At 39.8% G+C, this 13,722-nt stretch overlaps 1 protein-coding gene across 8 annotated transcripts in view; it reads left to right on the top strand.

Annotated features, from left to right (window-relative positions):
• Positions 1 to 13,722, top strand: part of CPEB3 (cytoplasmic polyadenylation element binding protein 3) — a 187,528-nt gene that overhangs the window by 58,617 nt on the left and 115,189 nt on the right. The window lies entirely within an intron of this gene.

Consider the following 13,722-nt stretch of genomic DNA (forward strand, 5'->3'; position numbering starts at 1 on the left):
TCAATTTTCCATCCTACTCTTCAGTTAATTGCTGGCTTTTACCTTGAAGCCCACTTTCTGTTCTAATTCTTTGGAGAATGCTTTGGCAAAGAAATGTGAGTCTTGTGGCATGACCGAAGGAAGATGAAAGGAAATGAGAAAGGATCATATATTTGTGTTCTCTCAATCTGCAGCTAAACTTCATTTATGTTGCACTAAATTTCACAATTCCCCATTCAAGTGAAATGAATGTTCCTAAATTTGTTTTACGTTGGAATATCAGCTCTAAAAATAGCATTCAGTTGTCAATTCTTCACAACACTTGCTGTAGAAAAACTAGTTGCAGCATACTATCCACTTCTTAATGTTTCATTCCCTTGACACACCCTACCAGTGCCCTTCCTGTAAATATTGATGAAGAAGGGACACTGAGGAAAAAACGAAAAAATAGAGGCTAGTTCAGTAGTTTGTTCAAAGAGAAACAAAATACATGTGTCCTCTAATCTGTGCACTAGGCTAAAGGACTTTTTTTTTCTTTTTCTACCTGTGTGTGGACACCTATTGCCATCCTCGATCAAACCAAATGGTCCATCTAGTCCAGTATCTCGACTCTTGACAATTGTACCAGAAGATTTAGAGTAAGTTGCAACAAACCACATAGTAGAAGACTATGGAATAACCTGCCCACAAGAGAAAATTTTTCCTATTCTCATCATATAGTTGTCTGGTTCTGCACTAAAGCATGAAGGTTTATAACCCTCTTCTTAAGTTTGATTTTTATTTATTTTTTTATCTAATGTAACTGCCATGAGCATGTTTACCACTTAATTGCCTACATCCAGTGTATCTGTTCTTTGACATGTTTCCCTAGATGCTGAGTCTTTTTTATTTTTTTTTCTTTAACTTAGGTTGGGGATGCAGACATTTAACTGATACTTTTTAAAATCTTCCCTGCTACATCCTCTCATTGATTTATGGCTTCATGTGCATCTGCAGCTCTAATAACTCCATTTTATCCTTCCTACTTTAAAACTCAGCATCTTATAAAGAAAATTGTTCAATATTTTAAAAAAGATTTATGGGGAAGGTTAATTTGTCTCTAGTAAGGTTATAAATTTGCCCTCTTTCAACTTTGAATAAAAGAAGCTTAACCAAGGTGTCTAACACAGTGTTGATGCTACACAAAAGATACGTACATAGAGGGTGGAGGGGAAGACTTGCCTATCTCCTTTGACTGAAGCCATAATTCCTGTTTTATTTTCCTGTTCAGTAGGATTTATTGTAAAATTGATGTAGTAGATACAATAATATTATGAAAACTGACCATTAATGAGCTAAATATACTTCTTCTGCTTGAAGATCCTCATCTATTACATGTGGCATCTATATAACAGCAGCATGAGTATTTTGGCTGTGAGGAATATGTGGTTTGTTAATAAATATTTTATTGCTCTCTCTTGCTGCTGGCTTTCACTACTCAGTAACAGCATATCTTTTTGTCTATTCAATGAAAGTTAGAAGAACTTACTCAATAACAAGCTTAAACTGTCTCGGCCTCCGCTTCTTCACATTAATACAAACTAGTTTCATAACTGGTGGTTGTCAGACATGTGCAGTGAGAAAATGATCACATACCATGACAACTATGATGAATAGATCCTCATGTCTGGTTGTGGTAAACAGTAGTCTCCATGTTCTGTGAGCACACATTAGGTTGACACATTGTAGATTAGAAATAGGTGCTTAAATTATAGTTGCTTCTTGATACTTTTAAAACTTGGAAGCATCCAAATGGAGTTGAATTTTTTGTAAGCCTCTAAAATGTTTGTTATGGAAATACAGCAGACCCTGAACTATAGCACTGCTGCTGTTACTGTTGTAATTCTTTTGCCCAGTATGTTGGTACAGTGCAATGTAAGTATTAATTTCTTAGATTGAATAAGCAACAATGTGCTGAAAATCTGGCTGCCCTTATTCCTAGTCTTATACATTACTGGTTATTGCATAACTGGAGAGTATCCTTGAAAAGATGCAATTATTAAAATAAATAAAAAATTCCCTTCTCTGCTGGAAACATGTGGAGTCATTAACCTAAATCCAGTCAGCTGAGGTCACATGCACAGATTTATGTAGGTGATTTCTTAACCTTTAGGTCTTTCTGCAATCTAACCTGTTTTGTTTTGTTTTGTTATGAATGTTAGTTGAGAATGGACTTTTGATTTTTTGAAAGATTTTTTTTCTATTTTAAGCCATGATATTTTCCCCTTTGTTTCCTAGAAGACATAGGATACATGGTTTTGAAATCAAAACATGGCATGGCTGCCTATATTTTAATTACTGTCTTGATTTCTGGGTGGAGAGGGAGAATTACTTACGTGCCTGTTGGAGCTTTGAGGAGTCCTTCCTTCTACCTTCAAAGCACTCTCCTATAGTTATCATTCTTCCAGCTGAAAAACTGGTTTTGAAAGGTATCTGCTCAGGTTCTCAATTTCATCCTGCTAAAACGATAAAAGCACTCTCCATGGCTGAGTGCCACTTCTATATTACTCCCAACCATTGCTTCTCTGGTGAGCAGTTGATTTTGGAACTGGAAATCAAATCAAAGTTTTAAATATGGCTTTGCAGAGCACTACTACTAAGTGACATGGCTTCTGATTTCAAATTGCATGGACTCCAAGTAAACAATAAGCAACTCTCATTAGGATGGGATAAAATATGTTCTTGTTTAGGCAATTGTAAACTAAAAAATTCCTAGTTTTAATCAAGAAGAACAGGTGGCACATAGCTTTCATTACCAAAACTTTTTCTTATCTAACACTGTCCTAAGAAGGTGTACAATGCAAACATATTTAGGACACTTTTATAGTATTGGCAACTACATTAATCACTACTATGTAATACAAATGTTGAAGCTTTCAAGATAAATTTAGCATTGGTCATGAAATTTAATTTTAGCCACCATCATTTTTATCCATTCCTTCTGAATGTAATGTATTACAACATTAATTGAATACATATATAATATTACTAACTTTCTTGAACAAAGTGAATTGATGCATATGAGGCTGTGTTTTATGAATGTAAGGAATTCTACATTTTACGACTCTTAAAGTGTGCAGATCCATTTTACAGTACTATCCAAATGTGATGTTGAAACTGATGTGATAGCCTGCTGCCAGTCTTAATTTGTAACTAGTGCGACTATTGTGTCCTCTTATAATTTGTAACTAGCATCAAAAATTACTCTGAGAGCTATGCTGGCAGGGGTTCTTACTCCTGTTAGGATAACCTAAGCTGGCAGGTCAAAGGGTAGGGATCAAACAAAATGCAGTCCTTTCTTCCTCAAGGTTGGGGGTTGAGTGATGAGCCAACAACCTGTGCTCATTTTGTCTTTAAAGGTTAAATTACAGAAATAAAGCAAGATAGCCATTCCAACAAACATCATGCAAAAGTAATGGACTCTTGCTTAATAGGAATTATGAGTCTTGGTGAAAGCTGCCAAGACTCTGAGAAGTTTTTTACTAAAGGTAAAACAAACTATGAAAGTATGTTTCTGGAACATGAGGCCAATGGCTCTAACACCAAACCTATGCAGGTGATGGAAGAAATGGATGAATATAATCTCCAGAGCCTTGGAATAAGCAACTGTTGATTCCAGGAGCTGAAAAAAAGCAATTCAAAAATGAAAATAGTCTTAATATATGCAGGGATTCAAAACGGTTGTCACTTTGAAGGAGTAGCTTTAATTAAGACTTGCAAAGCAGAAAAATCACTTATACACTGGGGCCTAATTAACAGCTGATCTCTCAAAACTTTATTTCAAACACAATAAATGAAAATGGCAATATTATACTGAAATGGAAACTCCACAGCATAAAGGGTATGTCTACAGTATGAAATTATTCTATTTGAATTTTCGGAAGCTATTTTATACATTCGGTCTTGTGTGTCCCCACTAAAGCATGTGAATTCGGCAGAGTGCATCCACAGTACCAAGGCTAGCATCAAATGTCAGAGCAGTGCACTATGGGTAGCTATCCCACAGTTCCTGCAGTCCCCGCTGCCCACTGGAATTCTGGGTTAAACTCCCAGTGCATGACGGGGCAAAAACATTCTCGCGGGTGTTTCTGGGTGTGTGTTGTCAGTTGCTCTTCCCTTCATGAAAGCTAGGGCAGACAATTGTTTCGCGCCTTTTTGATGCGCAGACTGTGCACCGCTGCTCTCCTGCTACTATGAATCCACCTCTCATCTTCCTATGTAATCTCTACTATCTACTCTTTCTCTTCCTCATCGAACGCTTCCGCTGCCAACTCTGCTCGCCATCGTGAACAGAGCAGCACAGCTTCTGCCGCCAACTCTGCTCTCCTGCTATTGCTGCGCTTCTGAGCTTCTCCATGTTGTCTGTCCTGGGCTCCCACCTCCGTGAAAGCTACAGAAGACAACCATTTCCCACCGTTTTTTTTTTTTTTTGGCTACCATGAACCGAACAGCACCTCTTCTGCTGCCATTCTGCTCTCCTACGTTTCGCACCCTTTTTCCAGGATTACCCATGCAGGTGCCATAGCCATGGAGCCCGATCAGATCTCTGCTGCAGTTTTGACCATTGTAAATACCTCGCACGTTATCCAGCAGTATGTGCAGTACCTGCAAAACCGGGCAAGGAAGCGACGACAGCGCAATTATGATAGTGATGAGGACATGGACACAGACGTTCCTAGAAGCACGGCATGTGGCAATTGGGAGATCATGGTGGTGTTGGGCCAGGTTCATGCTGTGGAATGCCGATTCTGGGCCCTGCAAACTAGCACAGACTCGTGGTACCACATAGTGTTGCAGAAATGGGATGATTCCCAGTGGCTGAGAAACTTTCATATGCGTAGGGCCACTTTCATGGAACTTTCTGACTTGCTGTCCCCTGCCCTGAAGCACAAAGACACCAAAATGAGAGCAGTCCTCACAGTTCAGAAGTGAGTGGCCATAGCCCTGTGGAAGCTTGCAATGCCCGACAGCTACCGGTCAGTTGGGAATCAGTTTGGAGTGGGCACATCTACTGTGGGGGCTGCTATGATGCAAGTGACCAGCTGCTATCAAGGGTGGTGACTTTGGGAAATGTGCAGACCATTGTGGATGGCTTTAATGCGCTGGGGTCCCCTAACTGCGGTGGGGCGATAGGGATATGTGTTCCATTTATCTTGGCCCCAGAACACTGGGGCGGCCAGTACATAAACTGCCAGGGGTACTTTTCCATGGTGCTGCAAGCACTGGTGGATCACAAGGGACATTTCACAGACATCAGCGTGGGATGGCTGGGAAAAGTGCATGGTGCTCGCATCTTCAGGAACTCTAGTCTGTTTGAACAGCTGCAGGAAGGGACTTACTTCCCAGACCAGAAAATTATTGTTGGGGATGTTGAAATGTTTACAGTTATCCTTGGGGACCCAGCCTACCCCTTAATGCCATGGCTCATGAAGCCGTACACAGGCACTCTGGACAGTAGAAAGGAACAGTTCAACTATAGGCTAAGCAAGTGCAGAATGGTGGTAGAATGTGCGTTTGGACGTTTGAAAGCGTGCTGGCGCAGTTTACTGACTTGGTTAGATCTCAGCACAACCAATATTCCAATTGTAATTGCTGCTTGTTATGTGTTCCACAATATCTGTGAGAGTAAGGGGGAGATATTTAGGTGGGGTGGGAGGTTGAGGCAACTCGCCTGGCAGCCAGTTTTGCACAGCCAGACAACAGGACGATTAGAAGAGCGCAGCAGGGCACACTGCACATCAGAGAAGCTTTGAAAGCCAGTTTCATGACTGGCCAGGGTATGGTGTGACAGTTGTGTTTGTTTCTGTTAAAGTTACCCGCCTCTGTGTGTGTGTGTGTGTGTGTGTGTGTATATATATATATATATGTGTGTGTGTGTGTGTGTGTATATATATATATATATATATATATATATATGTGTGTGTATATATGTGTGTGTGTGTGTGTGTGTGTGTGTGTGTGTGTGTCACAATTGTTTAAAAACCGTTCTTTATTATTTGTTCCACAAACATTGAGAGAAATTAAAAGCTAGATGGGGGAGGGGGAGGTTTTGGATTAGGGGGGTGGAGGAGGAAGAAAGAAAAAGTCCAGAAACCAAATCAAAATTTAGGATATGTCAGCTTTCTGCTGCTTCTGCAATCCTCTGGGATTGACTGTATGGGTCCCCGTAGCCTCCCCCCGCTGTGTTCTTGGGCGTCTGGGTGAGGAGGTTATGGAACTTGGGGAGGAGGGAGGGCGGCTATACAGGGGCTGCAGCGGCAGTCTGTGGTCTTGCTGCCTTTCCCGCATTAGATCCACATACAGCAGAGCATGTCAGTTTGCTTCCCCATGAGCTTGACCTTAGCATCCTCCCTGCCTTCATCGTGCACGTCCCTCCTCTCTTCGTATTCATGTAACGCTTTACGCGACTCCGCAATTGTTTGCCTCCACGCATTCAACTGGGCTCTATCAGTGCAGGAAGACTGCATGAGCTTGGCAAACATATCGTCCCAAGTTTGTTTTTTCTGCCTTCTAATCTGGACCAGCCTCTGGGACAGAGTAGAGAGGGGCTGCGTTGAAACATTTGCACCTGCTGCGGGAGGAGAAAAAGGGAGGTAGTATTTTAAAATATACATTTTAGAGAACAAAGGAGACACTTTCTCAGTGAAACAGGCAATTCATAGTACACAGCACATGTTCTTTCTGTACAAGGTCTCATTTTGCCTCTTATACTGAAGTGCCTGCCACTTTAGTGTGAGTAAGCCATCACATGCGGCCAGGCAACAGAATTCAGCTTGCAGGCAGCCATGGTTAGCCCTAGGGGCACGCGGGGTTCTGCTTCTTCCGCATTCATTTCAATGCTTTCAAACTGCCGGGCCCCCTTTCTCATAGCAAGCAATGCCTGGTGGGTTTGCCATATAAAAGGAAGGTCTGTGGGCTGTCTGGGATAATCACACAACACCCTCCCCCTTCTCCCCCCACCCCAGCCCGTGTGGCTCCAATGAGGCTCTGAGCAGGGATGAGCCCTTTAAACTGAACGCAACCAGCCCAGCACGGCTGGGTTTCCCCCCACCGTGTGGCTCCAATCAAGCTCTCACTTACCAGAAGTGCTTTCTCCAGGGTCATGGTCCGGGAGCATGCCTTGGGAGTGGGGGGAGGCTATTGGCTCCAGCATTAAGAATAGTTCCTGGCTAGGGGGGAAAACTGATTCCCCACTTGCTACCTGTGCATTGTCCTCCTCCTCCCCCTCTTCGCCTTCCAAAAACTCATCCGCCTCGCTCCATGCTACTCCCTCTTTGCAGGTGTCCACGGACAGTGGTGGGGTAGTGGTGGCGTCACCCCCCATAATTGCATGCAGCTCACGGTAGAAGCGGCATGTATGGGGCTGTGACCCAGAGCGCCCGTTCACCTCCCTGGCTTTTTGGTACGCTTGTCTGAGCTCCTTGATTTTTGTACGACACTGCTCTGTGTCCCTGGAGTAGCCTCTTTCCATCATGGCCCTGGAGACTTTAGTGTCCGTATTTGCGTTTCTTATTTTTGGAACGTAGTTCTGCCATAACAGATTCGTCTCCCCAACATGCAATGAGATCCACTACTTCCCGTTTGGACCATGCTGGAGCACGTCTGCAAATCCGGGACTGTGTGGTCTCTTGTGATGGTGGACTCTGCATGGTCGCCTGTGATGGTGGTGACCAAACAGGAACTTCAAAAGTTCCCGGGACTTTTACTGACTACCTGGCTAGTGCATTGGAGTTCAGAGTGTTGTCCAGAGCAGTCACAAGGGAGCATTCTGGGATAGGTCCCGGAGTCCAATATCGTCGAATTGCGTCCACAGTACCTGTAACCTGGAACTGCAATCTCGATTTTAGCGCTACTCCACTTGCCGAGTGGAGTACAGAAATTGGATTAAAGAGCCCTTTAAATTAAAAAAAACTGGTTTGGTTGTGTGGACAGAATCAGTTTTATTTCCAAGTAACTCAGCTAATTCTGAAATAACCGCGTAATGTAGACCAGGCCTAAGAAGGAAGCCAAACTTAACAGTCAGATCTACTTCCTGAGCAAATGCAAGAAACAAAACATCATCCCCAGAGGACTCACAGTCTATAACCTTGTGACCACTACATACCACTCAGAAATTGGTCCTATAAAAATATATTATCTCACCCTCCTTGTGTCTTTCATATCCTGGGGCTATCATGACTACAATACCACTGAAAACAATATTTGCGCCAACCGATAACTACGATGATGAAATTAAAAAGTTAGTCCTACATTTGCCTTCAAACTCTGACAATTTTCTCAAGCATGGCATCTGTTTAGTAATGGGGGACTTCAATGCCATGGGTGGGGGTGATAACAGAGAGGAGAAAGCAATGGGCAAGCATGGCTTTTGTTGCCAAAATCAGAATGGTGAAAGACTGATAGAACTGTGCTTAGTATCAAGGATCCTAATTGGCAGAACACTACTCCAATACAAAGTTGTCCATAAAGTAAAATGGAATTCCTTAGAGAGAGTAACCAGGAACCAGGCTGAGTCAACAGTGTGCTGGAAGAAAATTTAGATCTGCTGTCTGGGGTGTCACAGCATACAAAGGAGCTGATGTTAGAAGTGACCACAATTTGTGTGTCAAGATTGAAGATCAAACTTAAGAAAAACAAAACCACCAAAAGAGCCAGAAAACTGACAGCAAAAGCCTACTAGACAGGACATTTATAGTAGCAATTTCAAGTTGAATTGAAAAACAGATTTCAGATGGTACAAGACTTAGATCCATCACAGAAAGTCAACATTAATGTGTCATGGTGCTTTTTTCATGACAGTACTATAGATGCCAAGTTTTTCCCACACAAGCAAACATCAAGTCTGGTGTATTGAACTCTGAAATAAAAGAAACAAGTTAAAGCAAACATTAGCTCCTCAAAAAGACCTCCAGAAAAAAGCATCAGCAAAAATCTGTATGAAATAAAGGATGAAGCCATGTAAAGTAGCACAAGAAGAGATAAGAGGAAATACATAGACAACAATGTCAAAGAATCTGGAGTGCCTGCTGAAAGAGGTGGTGATAATACACTTTACCAACTCAACAAGGCTCTAAATGGCAAGTTTATACTAGCTTGGGGGACATGTTAAGGATAAACAAGGAAAGACTCTAACAGAAAAAGAGCAAAGGTTAATGGGCAAGCACACTAACTCCACAAGAGATTGTGAACTTTGTCAAAGAATTTAAATAGTCAAAATTAGACATTGTAACATCTCATATCACAAAGAAAGAAGTGAAAGACTCAATGAAAAAGTTTTAAAATCTGGGAAAGCTACAGACCAAATCACTAGAGAAGTGTTGAAAGCATGTGAGGATGAAATCATTGATAAAATCACTGAACTTTTCAGCAAAGCATGGGACTAGGAAAAGCCTCTAGAACAACGGAAAAATATCATTATACTGTAGTCAAATACCAGAGAAAGGTGACACAAGCAATTGCAATAACTGGTGAGGTGTTACTGCAGAAGGCTTTGCCTATCCCTGAAGGGAGTGTATCTTAAGCAGAAAAAAAAAAGAAGTAGTTGAGGCAAAGCTAAGGGAGGAGCAGGCTGGATTTTTACCTAGAAAATCATGTGACGACTAGATTTTCACCCTAAGAATAATCATCGAAAAGAGCATTAAATGACAGAAACAAGTATTTGACAGTATCCATCACAATTCACTCAGGAAGTGTTCTGGTGTGCCAACAAAAATATCAAGGCCTTATAGCAAGGTACAGCATGCATGGTTAAAGTACATGCAGACTTGAGTGAATAGCGTAATATAGATACCGGTGTTAAAAAAAAAAAAAGGATGCTTTCTCTCACCTCTCCTGTTTGGCATTGACTTCATTATGAGAAAAAGTATAGATGGATACCATGCAGATATTGCATGGTTCAGTAACAGTACACTAGAAGATGATTTTGCTGCCATCTCTTCTAATTGACATCTCAACCAACATGCAAGCAAAGACCAGAAGACCAGCATTGCAAGAAAAATTGGGTTAATAATTAGTTGTGAAAAAACAAATCTCGTGAGAAACCCAGCAAACCCCAACTCAAGTATTTGTTAGAAGGCAAAGGAATACAAGAGGTGAGTCAATTCACATACTTTGCTAGTGGAAGCTAGTAGAGATATCCAGAAGAAATATTATTTAGGAATTGGCGATAGCTGCATTCATCAGCTTAAAAAGATTTGTCCACTGAAAATCTACAACTTAAAGACCAAACTATGAATCTTCAATTCAAATGTTATTTCTACCTTAACATATGGATGTGAAAGCTGGAAAAACACAAATGGTGTAGACAGATTTCTAAATGCGTTCAAAGGCAAATGCCTCAGGGAAATACTGAGAATAAATACATGGAATAAATTTATAACAAATGCCAAGATTCATCAGAGTTCAATCCTTATCTACATAGTTATCCAGAAAATAAGATGGAAATATCTGGGATGTGTCAAGTATGATGCCAGAGTGTCTGTCTGTCATGGCAGGAGTCCCTTTGGGCAGCTGGAGGAACATGGAAAAAGGGCCAATGGAAAGAATCCACGGTCCTTAGAAAGAGAAAACTTATGAGACATAACACAGAGGACTTGCAAAGAGCATCCCAGAATAGATTGGGGTTGGGGGCGATGGGAGGAGCCTTTTTTGTGCCCTAAGCAATGTCACATGGCATGGGAAAGATTCAGAGATTGACAGTAAGCTTTTTGTAATGGAGACAGAGAATTTTTGCAGCCTAAATACACCAATTACAGATGTACTAGCAAAGCACATAATTGAAACTATGCAGATAAGATAAGTGTGAAACTAAGACTAGCAAACTGAAAATCGCAGGTGTGGCTTGAGTACAAATATTGGTTAAATAGTTTTCAGAAGACTTTTTTTATGTGACATGAATGAGACGTGAGTGTCCATGCCTAATTTTCAACTCCTCACATCTTTTGTTCCAGACTTCTCTTGCTAAATTTCTGTCTGTTGCTTTTAAAGTTAGTTACTAAGAGGAACTGTTTTGGCTAAAGGCATTCCATAGTGTTGACACTATAACTGAATATGTGGTAAAAAGAAAAGGAGTACTTGTGGCACCTTAGAGACTAACAAATTTATTTGAACATAAGCTTTCGTGAGCTACAGCTCAGTTTATGCTCAGATAAATTTGTTAGTCTCTAAGATGCCACAAGTACTCCTTTTCTTTTTGCGAATACAGACTATCACGGCTGCTACTCTGAAACCTGAATGTGTGGTATAATTCTTTTGGAGATCAAGTACTATATTTGCACTCCTAAAGTGATGGCTTTCCAAATCAATCATACCTACTTTTCAGCACAAACTTCTCTTTGAAATATGTTCCTGGTTTGATGGCAGATTTACACAGAAGACTTGGGTATAAGATAAAATTAAGTACATAGCAAAAAATTAAAATTTTGTTGATGCTAAAATGCTTATGTGACACTTCATCTGCCTTTGGCCTACTATTTTTACATTGAGTAATTTGCCATGTAATATACTAATATATTCTGTGGTTAATGCAATACAATGTACACTCACTATTAGATACTTTTCAAAGCTGTACGGAATAGATTTCTAACTCTCCAGTGCTGATTAGATCACCCATATTTAATATGGTATTAATACAAGAGTGAATTTTCCAGTATTTTGCTGTTTATTAAGGCAATTAATTTATTATTTTTGGGGGCTGTGTGTGTCTTCAATGGCATGATGAGAACTTTCCCACAAGGTCACATGTATATACATGTTTCAGAGTAACAGCCGTGTTAGTACTCCTTTTCTTTTTATGTATATACATGTATATCTCCTTGCATGTACAACCCTACATTTTTGCTACTCTTGACAGATAGTTGAAAAGAAAACTTAAAAATAGCAGGCCAAGGGCAGGTGACAAAATGTCATGCAGGCAGCACCTGGCACAGTGACTGCCTGAAAAACAAAACAAAAAAAACAGATGTCTCACACTTGATTTTATTTTTGTAGCTGGTTAAACAGCAGAATTTCAGCTTTGACAAAGAAAAAACAGTGGTATGGGGGAGAGAAACCCCAAACCTCCTGCATCAGGATTGGAATTTCTAGTTTCTTTATAACATTATCAGTTTTTTCAACTAAAAACATAATTGTAAAAATTAAATAATTGGTTTGCAGCACTAATAACTATAATTAATTCTTGTATTTGGCAGAGATTGGTATGTATGTAACATTTGTAACCTTGTACTGATTAATGTACTTAAAGGGTACTGCAATAACTTTGACAAGAATATAGAAGTATTTTTCATGTTCTTACACTAACTAAAATAATGGCTGTCGGTGTTTCCACAGCATCAGGTTAACATAAGAATACACTGTGAACTTTAGTAGATTGTCTCCAATTGGAGAGTCTGACGTAGTGTAATGCAGAGCTTCTAAGAAGTTTTGACTCAGGAATTTGGAAAATAAAGTGAAAATTCTGCGTTGCCACTCCCTACAAAAATAAAGTGAAGTGCCACTTCTTTCTTATACTATTGTGGTGTTCTGCAGCTTTATTTAGTGTAGCTTTTCCAAATTAATTTAAATGATAAATTATTAAAAATTTGTTTTTTCTTAAATGCTTAGTAAAGTCACAAGTGTCTTGAATCAGAATGTTGCATCTGTGCACTAAAAGTAGTAATTACAACAGGATAGTCTTCTGTGATTTCAGATGAAGTTTTTCATTTCTAGGTAGAAACTGAAAATATGAGAGAAGGAGAAACAGACAGATTGTCCTCCATTCTTCTTTCAGCGTAAACTTTTTAAAAACAGAGTGAGGTTTTAATTTATTGGGTAGGAGTGGGGAGGGACACCTATAATAAAGAAACTAGTTGGATATATTGTTCCTTTAACAGAGTAGGTCTTGAGCTCTGTTTCAAATCCTAATATGTCAGGTTTTCTCTACAACCAGGCAATAAATACTAGCCTTTTACCTAGCTCTTCCTGACTTAATCACAATTCTAAGGGCAAAATCATATAACATGGACTGAACTATAATACTCTTAAATAGTCAAGAGTCAATTAGTAAAGTTGATTATAAATGGATGTAATTACTTTGCTATTCCTGATTTCTTTTTTCCTCTTCCACGTAGCATGGAAAAAGATCACATAATAGCTTTCAGTTGGCTGGGATTTTTGGTTCAGAAAGTCCTATAATAAAGTTTTCAGTGTTCTTTCCCTAGGACATGTTTTAATATTTCATTAATCAGATAATCTCTAAGTGAAGATGAAGATTAATCTTAACAGAAGTAAAGCTAACTTCTGTTTCTTGCTCTTTGAGGTCAAGGTTGACTTTTTGTGGATCCTCTCTCTATCGGGACAAAGTATCACTACTTTGATTTTTTCCTTCCAATCTCTAGCGACTGGAATATGCAGAGAACAACTCAGTATTGTGTGGAAACTATCATGGAAAAACACTGAACTCCTTGTTGGCATTGAAATTTTGTGGGGTTTCCAAAATGATTTGGTCACTTATGCTACTTACTTCGAAGGCTAACCTAAAAGATGCAGTTTTAGTGAAGTGGAAGTACAAGCTTGAGTGATAAAGTTCTGTCTCTTGTATAAAGCATAAGGCAAATTGAGAGAGTTCTTAAAAAATCATTATTGCTGTCTGCTTTATTCTTCCAGTTTTGTTGCTTGATCTTCAGTATTTTAACTTTTTATACTTCCATTTTATATATTGTATATTTT

Source organism: Caretta caretta, chromosome 7 (assembly GCF_965140235.1).
Source record: "Caretta caretta isolate rCarCar2 chromosome 7, rCarCar1.hap1, whole genome shotgun sequence".
NCBI classification, from domain to species: domain Eukaryota; kingdom Metazoa; phylum Chordata; order Testudines; family Cheloniidae; genus Caretta; species Caretta caretta.